The sequence below is a fragment of the Stigmatopora nigra genome, chromosome 3, assembly GCF_051989575.1.
Source record: "Stigmatopora nigra isolate UIUO_SnigA chromosome 3, RoL_Snig_1.1, whole genome shotgun sequence".
Classification (NCBI taxonomy): Eukaryota; Metazoa; Chordata; class Actinopteri; order Syngnathiformes; family Syngnathidae; genus Stigmatopora; species Stigmatopora nigra.
Window position 1 is genome coordinate 7,142,938 of NC_135510.1, and position 23,001 is coordinate 7,165,938.

Below are 23,001 nucleotides of genomic sequence, written 5' to 3' on the forward strand. Positions count from 1 at the left end.
GTCTGATTTAAAAAAAAAAAAGAAGAGGTTATTAAAGCTGTGGCATCTGGCATGGCCAGTTCACATGCAAGGCACAACAGCATATCTATTGGTTAGCGCAAAGCAAACAGAGAAGAACGGTTGGACCGCACCAGAGTGAAAGGAGCCCATCAATGTAAGCAGGGCACAGAACTGCTGAACAAACTCCTTGGACGAGGGGTCCTGTTTGATTTAATCCCGACTATGCACCCTGAACCTTGTACGCGCTCTGATCTCACAGGCATTAGGCAGGACTACTGTTTACGATGAGGCAACGCAAGCAAGACCAAGAGGTAACTTAGTGGGTATGCCAAAGGTTTAAATTTTCCCATGATAGCAACAAGGACCCGGGAAGGGAACCATTGCTTTCAATGGCTGCTGAAAGGAGAGCTGTGAAATTGTCAGAAATTTTGCTGTGTGTAAACAGGGGACTCGGGGGGTCCCTTGCCTGGACCAGACTAAACTGCTTCCCAGGATTCTTTCACTGTTCCGCTTTTCTTCAGTCTGTCTTGGACACTCCTCCATTGATCACTGCCCTCCCCTGTCTCAAATTAATTTTCGTTCTGCCTGCCCCCCTTCCCTCTAAACAAGCCCCACACTGTGAGGACACATTGACCCACTGTGAGGACATTTGAGCACATGACATTTATTTGTTTATTCCCCCCATTTTTTTCTGATTGAGTCAGATTCTGAAAATTTAGATATAGCAAGAGGCAACTTTCCACCCAAAATCAAGAAATAGTAAGTCGAAAGACAGAAATAACCATCAATGTATCCAATTTTCTTTGAAACAAGGGTGCAATACGTGGGTTGCTTGCCCCAATTAGAATCATGCACTTCTTTAAGTGAGCATGACCATACAGGAATTTGCCTAAACATCTCAGTGGTTGCTAAGGGACAGTCTCAGCTCGTGTGAGCATGCCGAGCGAACGAGGAGGGGGTAACTAATGTCCTCACCCAATAACCACACTCTCAACAGACTGCTCTTGTCCACTAAAAAACAACATTATTTTACTTCCTAAATAGAATTAAACACAGCATGCAGCGCAGACTGAAAAAGCCTTAATACCCAACGTGCTGTCAGATGTGTTTAAAGTGAAACCACAAACAACTGCTCAATACCGAAATTACATTTCATAATTCAATAATGCAAGCTTGATAGTTTACAAATGTGTTCGGAGGATGAGGAAGATGTTTTCACAGCTGGTTTTGAGAGGAATGACTCATTCAAATATAAAAACCTTAATTTCAGTTGAATCCACATTGTATCAGCAAAGACCATACTTAACATCACTAGTAAATATTGAAAACTCTTAAAATACAACATGCTGACCCAACTCATTTGAGATTACAAATCTGCATGAACATGGCTAAAATAAGCAAGTAAAAAAAAGAGATAGGGAGCCTGATTCAAACCGCCAAATAGCGCAATAGATAGTAAGTTTCCTTGCAGAGCGAACCAGTAAATCTATGAGCATTCTAAAGTCCTACCCAATCCTAAAATACAAGGTATTAGATCTTAGGGCAGAAAAGCCAAGATCTAACTAGATTTAACATGTGTGCTAATGGGCACCCATTGTAGATGCTCTCTCATCTATAATCCTGACAGAACTCATGTTCGGCTCATTTATTTTAAAACATTTGTGTCAAATAAATGAAAGTCTAATAAATCTCTCTGCCAATGTCAATGCCAATGACAGAGCCATCCACTGACTTTTAACCACATTTTCCATCAGAGAAGCAAGCAACCAGCATCAGAATTTGGGGCATGGCATGGCATGGGTCCTCAGTGCCCTTAATCATCCTAACAAAATGGAAAAAGACGGAACCTGAAATGTGCTCCTGAGCTAAATCATATGGTCTTGCACTCACAAAAGCTCTAAAAGCCTCACTGAAAGTCCTCACAGCGACTGTGATTTCTCCAGGGATTGCGGTCAAGAAAGAACAGCTTGAGATTGCTCATTACAAACCTTTAAAACACCCCAAAGTGCCTACCACTGAGGCCATCTTGAAGTGCTTCTGCCATTTTTGTTGCACATGCTCCAAAATATCCCAAATGAAGTCAATGAATCTCAATTATTTACAACTACTTTGATATCACCTCTCTGCATCTGGCTGGAAGATCCTATTTTGGTCAATTGCTGTGCTGTCGGCCTTATTTTCAAGGACTGAATATTCCAGAATGTTGGATGTTGACAGCATTGCATGCAATCAGTAAAAGGTTTGGTGTTGCATGTGTCATCATCCGATCAATAAATAATCTGCTCAACCATACATTTGCACATATCCCATTGGCATACATCTCATGACTTCATATTACCTGACAGACAGAAATGAAATTTTAAAAGCAGGCCAAGTGTGAAAGCTAATGAAGTTACAATTAATTGGACAGCATGTAAATATGGCGTAATTGTGTAGCTGACTATGCCAAAAGACATCTTAAAAATCTTTTGGGTGGAAAACTGGTTAGTAATAAAAGAATAGAAATTCACTGACTTTACTGTGTGTTGTTCGTAGACCCTGTTGAAGTGTTTGGTAATAGCTCACTCTTTCACAATCTGCTGATTTCTAGGATAAGTAAATGTGTAATAAAGCCACATATTAACTCATAGAAAATTAATTTAAACTGGAAGCACACTGCCAGCTCCATCCCCGTCACACTTTCTCAGCATACTTTTTGGGTTGGCGTACCATGTTATTTTTCATGAGCCGCTACAAAGGATTAGTAGGCTGATGCAGCCATTTAAAAGTGTCATCCTACTACATCTGACACGTGTTCCTCACTGGCCCAGTACAGTGACCACATTTGTAGACTTTAATCCAGAATCTGCGTAAATCTCCTGATACGGTTATTTCCCTGGTTTTATCGGAAGAATGACTCTAACAACATTTCTCTTAAAAGCCGTCTTTAAGAGCCTTAGCTGGAGCACTGCTTTAGCAGCCAAAAGGTCACATTTGCAAATTGGGTTCATTAATCTTTTGGTGTATGGCAGCCCCAATGGGACACTCTTCAGACACAGGCAGAGATTAAAATGGGAAAAGTGCTCTCAGATTACCCTGAAAAAAGAAACTTGGAATGATAATGACTCCTCAGAAGTCGAGACTGGCGCTCTTAAGTGAAATTGCCAGTTGGGCTCATATCAGAAAGGGAGTGAGTGCTACTGCTGTCACAAGAGAGGAGGGTACATGAACCTGAAGTGGCATTTGACTGAGGTATGATTATAACATCACAGATGATTACAGTAGGCATACCCATGCGATGACAGAATTTCAATCTCTGTAAAATCTCCTGAAGTGTAAAACATCTGCTCTCGCATCAAGTGACATAAACCCTGATCTGGATGGCTGGGTTGTTATAAACAGTCAACAACTATCAACATTGGAATCTTTTTGAGTGACTGTTCAAAACCTGACAAATGACAAGTCACCGTGTTTTTTTCGATTAATTAAATCAGGGCTGACAACCAAGATCGACCTATCTCAGCTGAATATTGCCAGTAGGCAAGCACCCTGAATTGGTTGCCAGCCAATCCTAGGGCACAAGGAGACAAGCAACCAAATTAATTCATTGAACCTAGCTAAATGGTGTCTATGATTATATCTTAGCAATGAGATAAAGGTAATGGAAAAATGAAAAATATTTTGTATTTGAGTGAACAATGTGCCATTTTCTTCACATTCTGATTGTCATTTCCTTTCATAAAATATTGCTATTCTGAGCAGTCATCAGCAATATAAATCTTCATTTTTGTTTTCAAATTTATTGAATCATATAACCACTTACAAAGTGAATACATTTATATCAGTGTTTAGTGAGTGTCTAGCTTGAGATTTACTGGACCGCCCACAAGACAATTATGGAGGATGTCGGTCTTTATTTTATAGTCCTTATAAAGCATACCAAGCTCCCACATATCTTTGATGTACAATAAAACAGAAGCACATTATCATAATAGTGGGCATACTTATGTTGACTATTTGAGGATTGAAGGGTTGCAAAAATGTATTTCCTCCAATTAATCTCAATTTTCAACTGAAAGATTTTAACAGTTTCTTGAACAAATTGCATCCAAAAAATCCCTGCATTCCATACTTGGTTTTAATTAGCTATTATGTGTCCATGATGCTTACTATAGAATTTATGTCTCATAAATGAATAATAAGCGCCATCTCCCTTCAGTTAATATGTTATTATGACAACTCCTGACACACCAAGAATGACCAGCATTGGTCCCTCAGGCCAAGGAAAAGCTTCATCGTGTTTTAAAATTCTCTTGACTTTAGTCACAATAAGTACATTCTATGTGAAGCCCCATTTCTGCTAACAGTGAAGTACTGTCACTATAAAACAATTTCTCAGAATGCAAACTACATTATCAAGGAAAACTTTGAAAGTACAACAAAACTCATAACTGCTTTCCTCTTAACGATCAACTCTGTTGCAGATAGGATTTGGAAATGCTTGCATCATCACACATGCACGCACGCATTGAGACACTACTCAAATTCACAATTCCTATTTCATATTCTATCCACTGGGTGAGTAATGACGCCCGTTATTAAAGCGGGTAATTGTCTTACAGCGGTATAGTGATATTGGATCCGGGGGCTGTTCTGCAGACACAATCAGAGGCAACTGGATGTAAAGTCGCTGAGCAGTGAAATAGGGAGCAGGGCTGAGTAGACGCACAAAAAGATGATATCAGCACTAGCGGGAGATGCAAGCATTGTACTGTTTGACCTTTGCGAATGGCACTTGGCCCACCTGTTACCTTACCCTCCCCGAGGACTTTCGCTGTCTCTGTCCGCTCGCCTCCTGCAACTAGACACCAAGTTACACCAAAATCTGATAAAGGTCCTGCATGGGCCGATTTGAGCATCCAAGACATTGGGGACACAGGTGCAAAGCCATTGTGCCACTAGAGGAAGCTCCTTCGAGACATTCTGCTGAAGTTCCTCACCGATTATATTAATGTTAAGTCATTTAAAGTATACTGTAAATGTGGTGACCATGTGTTGGTGGCATCACAGCAAACAGACTAATCTGTTGCCTGACTTTAGTTTTAGTACAATTTGGCCAGTCTGCCTGCCAAATTTTCCATTAAGCCCCAGTCCATGTATTTGCACATTGCTTAGCTGCACTTAACGGCAGACTTCCCATCTCGTATTTGCATGTGCTTTTTATACAATATCCTCTCCATCCTCTCTAATACACAACCACTCAGTACATTGATTAATTCAAAAAAGGACAGAAAGGGACTTCAATGAGGAGCTGATTTAGTTGTGGAACAACGAAATTAGCAAAAGCAGGTCTACTGAGTGAATTAGCAAGTGAAAGGCAGTTTTTTCTCTCGAAAACAAATCTAGCGTATTTATTATATCTAAAACAAGCAAAATTTGTGTGCGCGTTATACATTTATAAAAGGCTGATGTGAGGCCAAGACCTCAAACGGATCAAATGACAAAGAGATGAAGCCTATAAGCATGAAAACATACTACAGTGCTCCTATACTAATTTCAACAATAAAGCAATAATGCTGATGGCCTAGGCAATTGCAATCAATCAATACTAGACAAGGCTTTTCATTGTCTCCCGGGTTAAACAATAAAAAAACTATCCTCCTTTATAGCATCATTTAACTCCCATTTAACACTGGTCCAAATAAAACAACATTATTCTACTTCCTGTCCAGCTGTGCACAGCATGTGGCAGAGCCAGCCAGTGAAGAAGGATGTGGACTGTGAGAGTCCTGTTAGTCTTCAGGCTGCTCCCCTGCCAACCAGCTGGTGTCATTGGATCTCTCCTGACTGCAGCCAATGAGGTGATTGCTCAGTTGGGGTTGGCAATTGGGATACAACTTTAGTATTTTAAACGCTACTCTTTACAAGAGTCATTTTGTCAGCAGGGTTCTCCCAGTTATACAGTCCATGGGCACAATTATGGGGAAAAAAGCAAAGCCACAAAATCGACACACACACTCACCTCAGCAATGGTTATAAACCCATGACAAAAGGAGACCCGTCTAACTGTTGTCACAAAATAAAGCCCCACAACACCACTTTCTCACTTCTGGGGCTGGAAGCCATTGTGCCTATCTAGCTAGTCTGTAGCACACACACGTGTGAGAGAAACAGCAGTTAAAATTTTGTGCATGAGCACACTGACCTACAGAAGGTGTTTCAATTTCACATGAAGCCAAAGAAAATGTTTAATGTTCCAAAAGAAATCATGGTACACGTCAATACCAGCTTTTCCCCGATTCATAACCACACTGTGGATAAAAGCAAAATCAAACATGTTTTATACTCGATCCTGCTCAGTAAAATAATAGTTTGTTCTTTGGCAGCCCTAATATGCTCAAACATGCAAAAAGGGAAAGTGAAAGAATGAGGGAGATTATCAGTGTTGAAGATTATGATCATGTCTAGGCAAAGATAAGCAGGATGCAGGTGCATTTGGATAGAACATAAAACAGAGCGAAAAAGAGTGTCAAATCGCATGTGAATGTGAATTATACATAATTTACCATGTACAGTTTTGGAAAATTCCTGGAGTCGACTTGCCTAAAAAGTGTCTACGTTTTTACCTCGAGCTCATCGTTCACATCATGTTCCTCATCTATTGTCTCATGAAATGCAGTCCATTACTGCATATTAGCAGTAGAGTGAAGCAGGGAGATAAGGAGGGCTGCTGATCAAACACTCAGACAAATCACCAGTGACAGAAACACACATTTGTTGCTTCGCGTTTAACTTTGATCTCAACCTCTGCCGAGAGCCAACGTCTCAGCCTTTGAACCGGGCTCTTAAGTATAGGTCTCACGCTCTTGTTTTAGGAGAATCCATGTGCCACTTCTACCATGCTTCATAGCCAATTAAACACACATATTCTGCAAAAGGGTTAGACTGCCTCTATGCAGCATTTTTCGCGGCCTGAGCTACCCAGTTCACGCCATGATAGACAAAACCACATACTTGTGAAAGCGTGCGGGTGCAATGGATTGGACAAAATTGCAACTGTGATTGAGATATTTCAAATATCAAGAGTTAGTATCAAGCAAAATCTAGTCAACCGTGATGTCATGATGTAGACCTTTCTTAAAAGGTTTGAGGAAAAACAAACAGGCTCAGTGTCCCAAGAATCAGCTGAGTTCACTTCTGCAGTTCATGTATAAAAGAGGCTTAGCCATTCACATGGGCATAAAGATTCCCACATGACAAAAAATCTATTTACATCAACTATCCTAGTATAGTCCTGATGTAAAACTTTGCTTTACATCCTTGCTAACACATACTCATGCTCCAACTGATAGATTTCTGAGCGAGATTGTTTTTTTAGCAGAGTAATAACAGATAAGTGGCTGCTGTGTGCCTAAGCTTTCAGCCATGGATCATCTCATTTCCTGACCGGACCGCCTCTGCCCCTTGTGTGTTATTACACAGCCCCAGATCATGTGACAGCGAAGGGAGATGACTGGAGCAACTAATTGAGACTGCTCGGTGTGTTGCATGGCCAAGAACAGTGGGGTGACTGTTTGGCCAGGCGGTCTGATACTCGACCCCGCAACCACAGAATGACTTTTTCAAACAATGACCCTGGTGAAACCATCAGATCTGGCCACCTTGAAGTCAACCATGTTGTTCCTTTTAAAACTTGGGAATACCCTCCCCCCTTCCGCCATCCTGCAGTGGGATTTTGGGTATGGGATTAAAGGGGCTTTAGCACACCTGGCTCTGCATATCATGTGATTGGCAGGGTGGGACTTGATGCACAGCCTTTTGGAGTTATTCTGATTGTAATTGTAGTTATGATTGTGGGCTGTAAAGACATCAGGCGTCCACGCTACCTAACGTGAACTGACCTGGCTGTTTTGGACAATGCATGTTGCTCTGCCTGCAGTTTAAAAACAACAGTGCATCACAGAGCATCATCAACCAGTCTTTCAGGCTTATTGTTAAAAGCGGCACAATGGAGAGGGGCCACCAGTAGCAGCTTAAACCCACAGGTCCTCACAGAGGAACAACTGTCAGCTACTATTTGCTCTGAGAAGAGTAGCCATGCTGTCACACTGCGCTATTATTATGACACAGCCCTGGGTCACACTGAGGCTCCAGGGCAAGACGCAATGATCCCGAGTCATCACTTTTAGCCTGGCTGTGATATGAAATACTGTACTACAGTGCTTTTGACGACATTGTGACAATAAAAATCATGCAAATCCCATTTAGAAATGGAGGGTAAATCTGAAAACATTGAGCTCTGAATGGCACATAAACCTAATTTTTCAAAAACTCTTTTGCTGTGTGACCTTAATACACACTGTTCTCACATAGCGTAAACAATTACGCATTCAGTAGCACTTAGATGCTCATTCCCAAACCTATTTCTTGCTCGTGCCAAGCCTCAGTCGCTGAAGCTTATAGAGGGAAGAGGGGAATGTGGATAGAGATATTTCCATTTGCTACTGCCAAGGTTTGCTAAAGAGACTAGGACTTGGTGTCATCCCGGAAACAGTTTTTACTTTTGGTAATCTGAGAGAACCATGCTTTTAAAGTGTTTGCTGCATCTCAGATGACACTCCTGGCCAACAATAATGCAATCATTTTGACCACTTCTTGGGTGTCTGTCTGGTCATGGGTAATGCAGAATGTGTGAGAATGAGTTATTCGATCACGGTTCTGAGAAGAATCACCCCTCAACTGTAGAGGTCACACAAAATAACATTAGAATATCTATTCTACTAATATGGTCTGTTAAAAGGAACAAGATATGAGATACGAACATTGTATTGTGACTCACTTCCCAAAAAGGAGCAGTTTTGCAAATACAATTAGCAAATAATTAAAAAGAAATTGCTTCAAGCCTTTCATTCATTCATCTTCCAAGCAGCTTATACTCCCAAGGCTTGCGGCGGTGCTGGAGTCTATCCCAGCTAACTATAAGCAGTAAACTGGTTACACTCTGAATTGGTTGGCAGCCAAGCACATGGCAGAAGGATATAAAGAACCATTCACACTCACACTCTAATATTCATGTTTTGGGGAAATGGAAAGAAAAAGAAGCACCTGGAGAGAAAAACATAGTAATGGGGAGAACATGCAAACTCTACACAGGAAGGCCACCGTCTAGGATTTAACCCTCGTTCTCAAAGCTGTGAGGCAGAACAGCTAACCAATCTGCTTTAAACAAAAAAAAAAAAAAACATTATTGTGGGCTGATTTTTTTCTATATTGGAATGCACTTTACAGAAATACATTCCTGTCTTCTTTTTTTTCTTTTTGATAAGGCTTCAGGGTATTAAATTATTAATGACATGCTTCTACCCGTTTGGACTCTTTATCGGAAAAACAAGTCCACAAAAAGTTCATCACTGAAGGTAATGTTTTGAAGGCTTTTACAAAACGCCAGTGCCAACATGATGTCACCGTTGCCGCTCCTTTTCATTTTCGTAACAAAAGCTTTGTAGTCTTTCAAAACAAAGTCCAGCCTCTGCTGCTTTAAGTTCACGTTTGTCCGACACCAGACAGCAGTAAGAAAGGAACACATTCAGCCATGATCCCTGAATGTCATCACGTCTGCTGCGCCCTGGGCTACAATTGATCACGTCTCATGTCACGCACACCGTAAGTGGAACTACTCAATGACGTCTTGATTGACGTCCACTGCCTGTTCGTCACCACGCCGGTAGTCCATCTCGGGTGGAGGCTAGTGATTGAAGCAACTCAACCATTATCCTTTCCATCCAACCTTCAGTAAAGCTAATGAGGGAGTCAAATAATTGGAGGGGAGAAGCACAGAAGACAGGTCCACCTGCAGCTAGCATAATGCCTCCTTTTTATTGCCACCCTCCCTCTTGATGACCTCTCATGCTTTTACCCCTCAAGCACTTTCTCTATCTGTTTGATGTGATGTGAACAGGTCTGCTGTTTTACAATGATTGGAGTTGTTAAAAACAACATGCTTGTGGCTTTGGTGTGCAAGTGGCGGCAATTAGAGCTAAAATTACAGATACAATTCTGATTCATTATGGAATTATCGCTGTCACGGCGCATTCGGCGGCGGCACGGTAAAAATAATCACACCCCATTAGGAGAAACATTTTGGTCGAGCTAGTTAGCATCCCAAAGCACGCTAATGTGAATTTGTTTATTTACCAGTGGCTGCCTTTTGAAAGCTCGACATTTGACAAGTAGAAATTCACAGTTCTGCCAATTTTCTCCAGAAACATCCCGCATGATAAAAACAACAGGGCTTCTGTGGTTTCTCTCAGGGGACCGATCAAGTCAGCCAGATATCAGAACACCCGTTAAGAGACTCATACAGAGTCTTTGCAACACATTTGATTAGATTTGCAAATTACTGCAGTTCCCACTGGAGTTGCCTTTAGAATTAAAAAAAAATAATAATAATAAAACATTTTCGGATGAAACTCCTACTGTGACTTCATCTTTGGATCGCACAAACTTCAGTGTGGTGTATATCCTTGCTGTTGACTTTTAGGAAAACTGTCATCTCCAAATAGCTGAGCGTATGAAAAATATGCTCCAGAGAAGTGTCGGTTTAATGGAGGAATCACACAACCTTGATGTATTTGTGGCAAACAGCATATGAATCAGACGGAAAAACAGAGAGGGAATACGAATACAGATTCCCACCCTGAGCATTTTAGCAGCTTCCCATCATTTATTATGATGATCTATGGCTGCTCTTTACGCCCTGACTTGATATTCAGGCTCATACGAGGTGTGGATCATTAGGGAAAGCTTTTACCATTAATAAGGCAATGTTGTTTACATGACTAATACTCCAAGAGGCAACAAGGGTAACACATTTTAGAGGAGGGCATTCATCTTCCCCACACCAGTTAACACCAAACACAAGGTTTTGGTATTTACAAGGCCAGAAGCCAAAGTGAACAGATTTCTGCATGTAAGGTGATGTTTGAGTAAGGAGGCGCCGTGATTCTCTTGTATTTGTTTAAATCACAACAGCGGAATTAGGACCAAACAACTCAAAAGACATCAGAAGAAAGCAGTGAACTCCTGAAGACTATTTGCTTAGGGAGGTGGACTAAGTTGTTCTTTTCTGACTTTTCAATATTTATCCAGTCGTAAACCAGTGGCATAGTATTATCAGTCTCGAAAAATAAAACTCAATTAAGTCGCTGCCTGCCATTGAGATGTTAGAAGCACAATCTATTTTCACTGTCAGCCTTCTCAATTGAAATTGATTGGATGCCTATTGCTGAGTTGCAAGAATGCACTGCACATAATACAATAGTCAACATATTTAGACCAAATTTTGTGTATTTGTGCTCGGGCAGCAAAGTGGTTCACAATGCTGGGTTGTCAAGTAGCAAGGACAAGTTGGGTTCCCAGCCAAAGCCTCTGTACAGTTAGTAAATCTTGTTTAGTGTCAGTGGAACCAATACTTCTTTCATAGTCTTCTAGTGTCAATAGTCTAGTTTCTGTATCTGGATTTGGTTAGAAACTCAGAATGACTAAAAAAGTACTTACAAAACACCCCTGTCAATTCTAATCCCGATGAAAGGTTTCCAAATTGACTGAATTATAAAGTTTCCTAATAAAGTGGTGTGTACTCATCCCTTAAAGTGGAAACAAAGAGAAGAAAGGAGCCTTGCTGCTTGAGAACCAATTTATCATAGTCTAGGCTGTTTCTGAACTCAATAACTTTTGGACTCCTCAACTGACAGTTTTGTATACAGGAAAAAAAAACAGTTATGAGACATAAGAGAGAAAAGACCAAGTTGGGCAAATGAATGTGGACTTCAGAGGCATTTGTGAAAAATCTAAAGGAAAAAAAATCTGGGTTATATTTAGGGGTCCTTAGTTGCTAATGAAATTAAAATCTTCCAGAAACTTCAAAATTCCACCTTGAATAGGTCAAAGGGTAAATATCACAACCTCACACTTAAATGTGGGATAGGTATGATTCTGATGCATATTAGATGCCATAGCTGTTGAAAATGCCAGAGGATGGTGGGACTGAAGTTTAAAAGAGTGTGGTCAGTGTTGGTAAACATCAAATTCATATGATTTATTGTGGATAAATATGCACCTACCCTATATAGTAGCTCCCTAGGCATTATAGAATATATTCCAGTGTGTACTGATGATGATTCTGCCAGCTGCTTTTGGCTCATGTGGCATTTTTCCTTTAATTTGCAACCCAACTAACTATACATCTCCAAACATTACACATATGCAAAGGCAATTTCACACAAGCCTAACCATATGCTGAGAAATAAAGGCACTCATTTAAACTTTGGGAGAGCAGTTAAAATGTGTAGATGTGTAATTGTTCCTCTCATTTGCTGCCATTGACGGCAATAGACATACCATCCATTTGAACTTGGAAGTCTGGCAGTGATTATTCACTGGCAATCCCTCACAATTCAACCGGATTGGACCTAAAATGTTGTCAATAACAGCCAATGCATTGAAAAAAAAATCTTACTTTTGATGCCATAATAATAGCATGGCTTTGTTAACTTTAATTTAAAATAATTTGACAGTGGATGTTGGTTGTTACTTGCAGTCACTGATTAGAAAGTGACATGACTATCCGCCTTATTGATCACTGGGATTATTTTAGAAATGATTCCATGCGTCAGATCCTTGCAGGAAAGAGAGAAGCTTAACTTGTCATGCCTTTAGAGAACGATGTAATTAAGAGGCTCTGATGAGTAGCTCTCTTTATACACACACACACACACACACACACACACACACACACACACACACACACACACACACACAGAGAAGGAGAATGGCCTGGTTTTGGAGGAAAAGTGTGTACGTGTGTGAGTATGTGTTTGAGCGCGGCGGGAGCAATAGCAAACAATGCGACGTTCACTTGTCCTTGAAAACAACCTTGTATACATTCACTGATTCTGAGCTATTGTGATTTTAAACATGAAGAACAGGATGGATTTAGCTCAGTCACAAGTTGGAGGGAAGGAGATGGGCTCAGACGTCACAACTTGTTCTTCCTATGTCGCTTGAGGATAAATATTTGAATCTTATTAACTGCGTTATTTCTGTCTCAAGCAGTGACGTTGTCTGGCAGCACTAAAGGCAGAACATTAAAAGGCAGGAGCAGAGTGGCGTATCTTGGATCTAAGACAGTGATGGGCTACTAAAGGCTTTTACAATGCATGGCTACACATTGTTGGACTATTTTATTACCCGGCAAAAAGACGTCAGCGAGTGTACTGTATGCGGCGATGCACCAGAGTGTGTGCTTGGGAAAAATCTATAATTCATGAGTGCTAGTATGTATGGAAAAATACAATTATAGCAAGAAGCCGGACTTTTTTTTTTTTACAATTTAGTGCCTTCATTTCAATCATAAACTTCTCTCAATGTCATATCTTTAGCGCTTTTACGGGTTAGAAGAATTTTTAAAAAGCACAGAATAAAACTGGGGAAGATTTTGCAAGTAGGCATTTTACGTGAGTTCATACAAAGTTGGAATTATAATGTTTGCATGTCTTCTTTTTGGGAAATTGCAAAAGTGTCACCTATTGAGATTCTGCTTTAGGCCCAAATCTTCCAAAATCATTCACTGCCAGTGACAAGTGTAGTTGTCAATTACCTTTTTAGATTCTCGCAAAAAAAGGTCTCAAAAACTCCCTTGCTGCTGTTTTTCTTCTTCTTGGGGAGGACACTAACTATTTTTTGCATAAATGGTTTTGGCTGTTGTCATTAGACAAGTAGTATAATGAATGTAGTCAGAGAAATTTTTGAATCAAATTTATGTAGTCTTTAGCAAACATGATCTCTTATCTTGTGCTGCAGATTGGATACGTGGGCTAGTAAATGAATACAAAAGTGTTAGGTTGGTGGATCAATAGGCTGACCTTTGATAAGCAGCACGGAATTGTGGGGAAATTAATAAAATCTAAGACGTACTGGGAATTCTTAATGAAATAGGTATCAGAAAGGCTTTTCAAGGGCACCTTGCCAGAGCCAAGGGAAAACACAAGACTATTGTCTTTGGGTCTTAAACCTGTGGCCATGCAGTCCCAAGCACTGCATCTTGGGTGCTCCGCCCACTTTAACCATCTTGCTTATTTTTGACAACATATTTGCGCTTTGCATTTTTATATGAGTTCAAAGTGTTCTTGAACGTGTCTGATGATACAATCTAATCAATTGGATGCTTTTATTTATCCAAACTCATTTGAAATGTAAAAGAGTCCATTGGGACATTAACCTGGCAATTTATCAATATTGAGACAGGACTGAGAGCACTTAGGGAGACTTATAAAAACGCGTCTAGGACAGTTCTACGAGCCCTGGATATGAAGTCATCTTGACACATTTAACAAGAAGACCAGACGGTGTGTAAATAAAAATGAACTCTACCACATGACTGAACACATAAATCAAAATGGAAAAAAAATAGATTGATATATGCGACTGTTGTTTCAAAGTGTACACAAAGATTTAAAGTACATTTTGCTTGCCAAATTCAGTCAAAGTGCCTGATGTAGTCGGTTTGTTCGGCAGTTATTCATACTTAACCTGCAACAAAACCTACTCAAATTTATGAGCCACAAAGAACACCATGATCCTGTATCATCGTCCTTGTCCGCAGTAAACCTTAAAGCTTCTTTTAACGTTTTGCAAACTATCTCCATTTTACAATGCACTGGGTACCATTGGCAGCAATAGAATTACTTAAACAGATCAAAGACATGCTGAAAATACACAAAGAAATCTAATAAAAACAATAGAAATAGAATTAGAATTTGGTGATTGCTCATTTAAATGAGCATAAGTCCTTATGATATTTGGGACAAAACCCTTGTGGTCCAAAAACAATTGCTTTGCATATTCATATGTCAAACAACAACTGACATTCTAAAAAACTTTGACTTGGGAAACTATAAATGTTTTTCCTTCAAGCCTCCAACACAATTGTCAAAACATTTTAATTTCAAGTTAAAGTTGTGTTTGTTAAACAGACCACAAGACAGGAATGTGACAGGCTCAACACAGCAAGCACAAAATTATAGGAGATTCCTTCATTTTCCATTAATTTCTTTCAAGAGGACATCTTGCTCCCTAGACAGACATTTATGCAAGCCATTGTCAAATCTCCCCTTTTCACTTGAGATCACCCTGTGCTCGATTTGTATTTATTTTCAAATCCGTCGACATTTTCACCAGCCAGTGAGTCCTCAAATGTCAGCGGCAATTTAAAAAAAAACACTAATTAAGTTATGAAAGAACACTAAAAGCTATTTTCTTTAGACATTTTATCCAAGTGCCATTACGGCGACAACACATCGTACAATGCATGAACTGCAACAAACCTTATAAGTTAAGCTTCTTGGGAATCCCGTAGGCTGGATTTACATTTACTACACTGTGTCCTGTCCTTGTATTTGTTGCTTTTTGAGCATTTATTGCTATTTCTGCTTCGCATGGGTGACAGTCACTGTCTAATCTTTTGCAAACCCTCCCAATGTATCCCCAATGCACCAACAATCTCTGGCAACAATACACAAGCAAGCATAAAGGACAATCTGCCAGCCTCCGACAGCAATCTTCATCAAATTTATTTTGGAGCCCGGTTGTGCATGAATATGACTAGACAACAATGACCGTCCGTGCATTTGTTTAGTGAATTCTCACTGGTAGCCGTACCAGTTGAATTGGACTGAACGTTTTATCACTGATGAGTCAAATGAGTTCACAATATCCGGCCATGTTTATGGTCACTTGGATTGCCATGCCTTGTTAACTCTCCTTTATTATGAAATCATTCTGTCTAGCACAAGTGACCTTCAATGATCTTAAGCCAATACGACAAATTCCCAGTCCACTGCCTCCCTGCTGATGCGAGTAATCGGTGCTGGGACGGACGAACAGACAGTCAAAACATGCCTCATATTTCATCATCTTATGAAAGGAACGAGTCAACGTCCTTGAGTTTGTCCATCTCACTAATTGCAAATTATATTTTGAGCTGTGACTATTTACAAATTCTAGCAAATCACTTTTTCAGACTATGTATGACTCCCACAGACACATGAAGACATGCTCGTTAGTCATTTTGTCATAAGAGAAACGTCAGCATTAACCAAAGAGGCTTATCTCAAACAAGCCTTTTTTTCTGAGATTAAAAAAGTGGTGTTGGCATGCACTGCCTCTAACAATAGATCTCACGCACACAGACGCAGAGAGAGAGAGTTACAGAGGGTACGCCATTTAAATCAGCAGAAAGCAGCTCGGTGGGTTAGCCAAAATACAGTGATAAACCACCAAAATTAGCCGAGCCATCAGACAATCTGAAACAAAAAAAAAACCAGGGGGGAATCGAGCATGCATATATAAGGGGCGAAAGACAATACGATCAAGAGGAAAGGGATTTAGGAAGTCAAAGCATCGATATTGGCTTGGTCACCCAGACACTAATGATGTTACTGGTAACATGAATGTTAAGTACAAAAAAAAATGGTTCAGGCCATGAGTTTACGGTCAGTTGGTAAAGATGCAGATGTGATTCCATGATTTGAAATGGCACTTATTGCAACCAAGAATAAGAAACAGAATCATGAATTATGCAGAGTCGTTCACCTCGTCATGCCTCAATTAAGTTAGCTATACATTATAAAGTGACTTTGAAAAGCAACATAATTAATTAGCTGTCTAAATGACATGTGCTCTTAGGTAATCATTTTATGTCACAACACTTTAATGGCAAAACTCTCTCAAGGGGATTTAGCTCCAATTATAGCTTCAAGAAGTCTCAAGGAGAACCCAGATCTTTCTGAAACTTTTGAAAGAGAAAGTTCTACATTTCAAAATAATCATCATGGCAGTCCAATTGGGAATGTTCTTTGTTTTCACTTCTAAAACTAAACTCAAAATTATTATGTTTGTGGCATTAGGTGTACAAACTTGCACTGGAAAGAAAAATAAGAATAATAACTAAAAAGCCTGGGCGATGGCAGCTTATACTGCACTGTACTGTTCGTAATCTAAGGGCTCCAACACACCCATGGATGTTTTTCCAGTACTCATGGAGGCCCACACACATCAATTTCAACCAGAGACCAGCTGTGTCCAAATTCTCACCTTCATATGGCATCATGCAAAAAAAGAGGGCGGTGAATTTTTGGTGCCAGTGAATCTGACGATTCCATGACTCAACGCCACATAAGCAGCAGGAAGGGCGGGCTTTAGCAATGGTTATGCGGATGCATAATTAACAGGCCGGTTTGGCACCTGACAGCCTCGGCGCCTCCCGGGTCAGGGCGTCCTCTCCTTTTTCGCCAGGCGCCAATCAGCCTCACCGGATCACCCGAGCACGTCCTTGTCCCAACAGCAGATTGCCCAGAGGACATCAGTCACATTATACAGCCCAGACTGAAGCTGAGACTCACACAAAAGCTGGAGCAGAGATAGCTAGAGATGGAGTGCCGAGGTGACGTCTCACCATTGACACCGGAATGTCACCCGGGACAGATGGGACACTAAACAAAAGACACCCTTGCAAAAGGATGCAACCTACCACATGGTATGGATCACAGGAGAAAGAAGGATACATACTCAATCGCCGATGGTTCATCCATCTGCCGGATAATGATTTGCTGCAGCGATTCTGCTGATAGGCGCATACAGTATGCGTTACTTTCAAATGTCAGCCCCTCGCAGGTCAGTTTAATTGTGTTTCTAGAAATGCCACAGCATGTGTCACCGAATTTAATTTGGCCTGGACCTTCAGCGGTATTTTGTTCAGACAGGAAGAATATGTTTCCTGGTAAATAAATAAAAAGTCAAATATGATAGGGACTTTTTGAGTTAAAGCAGCCCTTCCTAACCTCAAGTGGGAAGATTCAGCACCCTGTCATCGCCGTTGCATTAGTTCTGCTGCGGGAACCCTAAAGAGCTCTGAGTCAGCAATACTTTCAGTATGATGGAAGTTCTAAAGCTACTACAGGGCCCTCACCAAACAAACCATTTGTTCCCACTCATTCTGCACCTCTAAATCTCTGGGCTCCTATTGACCTGGAACCGGGCCTCAACACAATACTGAAAGACTCCTTTGAGAGGAGCCCTGCAGCAGGCAGCAATAGGAGGGGTTGGAGTGTGGGGAAACAGGCTAGGGACATTGCAAGTTGATGGTCCCTTAGCTCCTGATTCACTGCTCCTAGTGATAGGGCCTGGGAGATGAAAGACCCTCGCACTCTGTGAGAATTCAGCGCCAGACAGGTCCCACAAAACTAGATTTGGTAAGACTGGACCGCCTTTGAGAGCACAGAATGGATGCTTTCAGCAGGCCAGTCCGTTGTCTTTTCTACGAAAGCTAATGCTTGACTTTTTTATTGAATAGAATGGAGTGGATAGTTGATATAGTTCAGACTCAATTGAAATCGTTATTTTGGTGCTTTGGAGCTTATATGAGAAACAAATTAAAGTTGTATGATTATATCCATATTTAAACAAAGATGTGAACTTTTAGTAATATTATGCTGTTTTCTTCCAACTCAGTTTGTCCAAATAAAATGAACAAACAGCTAAATTTTGTATTTTACTTTTGTTTGATATTTTTCTCCAGGAGAAAGAATTTTTGCTATAATGCTATACAATATGTTCTGTCATGTGTCACATGACCAGGTACAAAATGTCTTTAGCTACTAACAAAAGAAAAGTTTTTAGTGCTCAACAAGCCCTAAACTCCCTCTAAGCTTCAATTTGTCTTTTTTGGGGAACAGTAATGTTCAGACATGGGTCTGAACACAGTGATGCACTTGGTAATTTTAGTACCTACATGAGATGCAGGTATATTATGTTTCAAACCAGCAAATTTGGATCAAGACTGAATGCGTTATTCACGACTGTCTTATACGTGGGAATTTATGGCACCAAATCGGGAAAAGCATATTATAAGAGTAGAAAAAAAAAGCGAGATGTTAAAAGTACATCCTGCCCTTTCTAAGGAAGATGAGAAGAGGTACTACAGTGGATAATAGCTCTTTTCAGACACAGTGAAAGCTGATGTACTCTGAATTATTCTTAATTGTACATCAACCAGTTTAGTTTTTTTGTCATTCAAAACAACCCAATATGTGTGTTTACCTTTGGAGTGCAGATGTAGACAGAGGTCACATTCCAGTTCAGAGTTTTGTATGGACATCAAAGTACAGTCCAGCTTGCTTTGAACTGCAAAAAATAAGCAAAAGAAATCAATGCAGGCGCCGCTTGTTCCGCCAATTGTAATGTCGTTTGCTGGGTTGCACCATGCAAAATACGTTTCATTCATTTATTGTCTCGTGTAGACTATTGAGACAGAATTTATTACAGGGCATGCATCAAACACACCATCTGTAGGGTGGATACACTTGCTCAGTTACACTAACTGCTTTGAAGGCCATCTTTCAGTACTAATGTGACAACAAAACCGCAAAGCAGCTTGTGCCGTATTGTTACCTCTGTTGTGGGACACAACCCAATCCTTTGGCAACAGAAGCAAAAAGCAAAGTGGACCGCACAACCCTCTGACCTCTCTTCCCTTGCTGCCTTTCGTTCACCCCGCCAAGTCTTTCTCTAACTTTCCAGTGCCTGATTGTCAGTCAGCCGAGATGTGAATGTTTTGTTCTGAAAGTTCCTTTAATCCTCGCTAGAATAAATGTGGTTGGCTGGTCAGCCTGGATCAAGAAATCTCTTTTCGTTCTACTTTGAAGATAAAGATGTGTCTTGGTGTTGGCAGTTCCTCTATAAAGAAGCTGTTTGTTGAAATGACATGAAATGACACATTCAAAGGGTTACGATGGAGATGTAAAGTTGGCGGGTTCACGGTTTGAGTAGGGCGGCCATTCGTTTAAAAAGTTGCAGTTCTTGTTCATTTTTCTCGCCCGGTTTTACCGTTGTTCTGTTTGTTTTAAGCTCCGCCCCATCAATGAAAGAAAAAAAAACATGTCGAAAATGCAAATATCACACGGAATCTACTATCAAACAGTATTGCAAAACTCATTCAACTCTCGTTTAAAAATCCTCATTTCCAATCAAACCTCTAATTAAAGAATGTAATGATGTGTAAGTCTATCCAAATAATAGTACACTTCCCAGACCGGATTTCTCTTCACCCTACTTCATGTGTTCTGACAACTTTCAAATATGACAATAGTTAAAAAGTCAACTTTATTTTTCCTGTACCGAGTAAACAACCGAATGACAAGTCAAGGAGAGTGCAGCGCTTTCTCGGAGCCGCATATGCTGGATAAAGATTCCAAAAAGCTGTCATTACGTTGGGTGAAAAAAAGTTTTAGGCAGGAAGCCAGACACAAAAATACATCCCATAAATGTAATAAAATGTAAAACAGCTTTAACGATCGTGATGATGATAGTGTACAAGCTGGTTTGTTTGTCCAGAACGTACAGGTTCAGTGGATACACACTATATTGCGTCGTGCCGAGCGACTCTTGGGCCAGGCTCTTATTTACTGACCGGTTTGGGGTGTGCAGTGGGAACACAGCTGCCACAGATCACTACACAGTTTTAATTATGTTATCAGTCAACTTTGAATGTAAATATCCCAGCATATGTATAGAGCCAGCGGGAAATGTGCAGGCATCACAAAAACACAAACAGCTGCAATGTATCCAGTCCTTTGGACGCCATTAATCACCATCTCTTTTTTTTTTTGCCAGCGAATGATATTTGTGTCGTCAATATGTCTGAGGAGGTAGGATGTTTGTTATTTATAATGTCTCAGAAAAAGAACAAGGAGGTTGATAAAAGATGATATTGAAACTGTGAGAGTTTGAGGACAGATAGTGGAGATAGGACGAACGGCAAAAAGGAGAGATCAATCATTGAATATAGTGAAAGCTTCCAAAAGATGCTCCAGGCACTGATGCTCCGTTAACATTTATCGCAGAGAGCAGAGTCACACACACACGATCATATTGTGACACACTTTCAAAATGAAGAGCAAGATTGGCAGAGTCAGCTCATCCAGGCTGGACATATAAAATATGGAGGGAGGTTGTGTCAGGCCGCCCCTCGAGCAACCGAGCCGGCGGTATCTGTAGGATAAATAAGCGTCTTGCACCTCGGGGAGTTCAGGTTTGTTTTCAGAGAACGCTCCGACCATCTTTGTTGCTTTGGCTCAGGGGACCTGCCTGGACTCGTGCTGCAATAACAACTGGATATTGAGACAACTTGGACTATTTTCACCTTTGCTGCAGGCCAGCAAAACAAATGAGTTTTAAGATTTTTTTTCTTAGTGTTTCTGTGAGGGGGGGGGGGGTGTATTGGCTCCCGTTCTGGTAAAGTTTAGTTGTCATTTTAATTAACTACAGTTGAATCATGAGATACATGCAACTTGGTCAGAGGTTTTTGAGGATACAAGTGCCCTTTTTCTGGTTGATTTTGGGTCCCACTTTTATCTGACTCTCGTTTTGAGTAGTATTGTACTGATTAATGTAAATGGTGAAAGCTTTTTAAAAAAAATCCCTTGAATTTCTCAAAGCTCATGATGCTTACAAATAAACTGCAAAATTCAAAGGATTAAGCAAAGCATTCTAAGGGGAGAGTTTATTTGTAATTCATTAAGAAAATATTCCATTCCTTTTCTTCAAACACAAAATGCACACATTGCATTTACAGTTCTATCACATCTTATTTGGGCAATTTGCCAATTTGCGAGACCAATATTAATAACATATCCTTTATATTCAGCTGATATCTCAAAGCGGAACATTTCCGAAGGGAGAAAAACATAAAAAAATGTTTTGAAATATGTTTTGCACTCTCTACTACTCGTTCAGTGGTTTTCTTCTTACACTAATTATTGCTGACTTCTTCACATTCACATTGAGGGTATTTATCTTGATCTTAATAGTGGGTATATTTGTTCCAGTGGTGAAGTAGTTGTTCTGTATCCAGTATTTGGGTGTCAATGGCCCCACTGGGGTGACAGAGTAATTACAATGTGTGTGGCCCTCTCCAGTCTAGCATCGTCCCGTCTAATTGTGGTTGTCACCTTGGCTTCCATCTTGCTTCAGATAAGAAGCAACTGCTTGAAAGCATTGAGTGCCTTTCCGCAGCAGCATATCCGGAAGATAAAACTATTTACGAATAACATCATTCAGGCTTTTCAGTGCTGACTGGTGACTTATTTTCATCTACAAGCTCGGAGGTGGGATAATTTAATGACTGCTATATTTTCATATTATAAAAAAAAAACCCACTTGAGGCTAATTTAGCACAAAATAATGACTGATATGCAAAAAAGACGAGTTTTGTTCAATGTTATGGATATGGCTGTCAATATCAATATACATAAATAATCAGTTGAGAGGATGAAAGATATGACATTAGACCTAATTCACTGTGGACCAACAAATATTCAGTCAACTATTCTGATTATAGAGAGTGGCTTTTAATGAATGGAGTCACATAAGAGTTCAGAATGATTGATAGCAGCCTTACAGATGGACTGGGCTGCTTATTAGGAACGAAACCCCAGGATTGCCGCACAAAAAGATTTTCAGCAAAACCTTTGCTACATTCTATGCATTTGTATAATTTGTACCAAAAGGACTGTTTTGGACTTACTGGAGTAACGTTTTTTTCCCCTAAATAAGTTTCTTCCTTCACTCACTGGTATTTTCACGTTAGAAAAAGTGAAGCAATCACATATGACAAAAAAAAAAAAGTCACCGTGCCTGACCTACCACACTCAGGCAGGTACTACCGGTCCATCAAGACTAGGACGAAGAAACTCAGAGACAGCTTCTTCCTGCAAGCCATCAACTGAACTCACAACAACAGCAACACTCTTTCCATACTGCTAGATTTAATATTCATGACCCTGCTGTTAGTGCACAAATAATGTGTGGCCTACTGCCTTTTCTTCTGCATAATTTAACACTGTTTGGTATAGTTTTTGTATTATTTACATTATATTTGATTCGTTTTATTTTTTGTCTGAATCAAAA

The 23,001-nt window shown here is 40.2% G+C and overlaps 1 long non-coding RNA gene across 1 annotated transcript in view; it reads right to left on the reverse strand.

The window, feature by feature from the left end:
* LOC144194431 (uncharacterized) overlaps positions 1 to 23,001 on the reverse strand; it is a 168,123-nt gene that overhangs the window by 86,971 nt on the left and 58,151 nt on the right. The window contains exon 2 of the long non-coding RNA XR_013325887.1: positions 19,135 to 19,218. This is a non-coding gene — a long non-coding RNA (uncharacterized LOC144194431). The remainder of the gene's footprint in view (positions 1 to 19,134; positions 19,219 to 23,001) is intronic.